Genomic DNA, 931 nt, shown 5'->3' with positions numbered 1-931 from the left:
AACAGGTTTGATAAGCATGTACCCTGAAAATCAGTATAATAGATAGTCAGACATTCCAGAAAGGACAGACACACTGAATCCCCTTCATTTAATCTATTTACAAAATCTTGAGCTTTGTGCAGTTACAAATGCCACTTTTTTCCACCATTCTTTCATTCACTTCTATGGGTGTAGCAGTAACCAGGAAAATCCTATTCTGCAACTTCCACTTTTTATTAACTCTAGCCCTGAACCTAACTCTTACATTATCAATAATCCTAGCCCTAGCCCTAACCCTCACCTTTACTCCAAGTAAATCCAAATTCAAGATTAATTATTAATGTTCACTATGGATACAATTTAGTTTTAAAGTCAAAATTAAAATGATCAGACTTAGAGTTCTTTAAGAAACATATACAAAATTAGTGTGAGCGACTCTCAGTCTAAATTCAAGTAACCAGGAATTTCTTTGAGTATACCTAGCTTACTTTCATTATTTATAAGTGTAAAATTCAGATCTTTTGTTCTTGCTTTGGCAGCATATGTACTAAAATTTGGACAAGATAGAGAAGATTAGCATAATCCCTGAACAATGAGGACAGGCCAGTTTTCTCCAAATAAGTTAGTAAAATTCAGAGATTTGGAACTGTTCTGAGTTCATGGTTGATTATTATTTGAATAAATGGTTCTACTTCTTATTTTCTGATATTTAATAATCTTAGATAAAGTTAATATAACAATATATTTAATAGAAGCATATTTCATTTAGAGACCAAAATTTTATTAAATTATCTGTCATCTCTAGATATAGTCTAGAGGAATCTTTTGTGAATGTTATTTCTTCATAATGTCACTGAAACGGTGATGTTCTTTCTGTCTCCCTTCCATGTTTTAAATCACTTGAGACAAATAAGATAAAGCAGCCAGATAAAATGGTTCATTTTTATCACTC

At 31.4% G+C, this 931-nt stretch overlaps 1 non-coding gene across 1 annotated transcript; it reads left to right on the top strand.

The window, feature by feature from the left end:
• Positions 1-506: 506 nt before the first annotated feature.
• Positions 507-613, top strand: LOC111817430. Its single transcript, XR_002821633.1, has one exon. It is a non-coding gene; the product is annotated as a U6 spliceosomal RNA (small nuclear RNA).
• Positions 614-931: the final 318 nt, after the last annotated feature.

This window comes from Octodon degus, unplaced genomic scaffold (assembly GCF_000260255.1).
Source record: "Octodon degus isolate 3935 unplaced genomic scaffold, OctDeg1.0 scaffold00004, whole genome shotgun sequence".
NCBI classification, from domain to species: Eukaryota; Metazoa; Chordata; class Mammalia; order Rodentia; family Octodontidae; genus Octodon; species Octodon degus.
The sequence above is the reverse complement of the archived record's forward strand: the minus strand, read 5'-3'. Positions and strand labels throughout refer to the sequence as shown.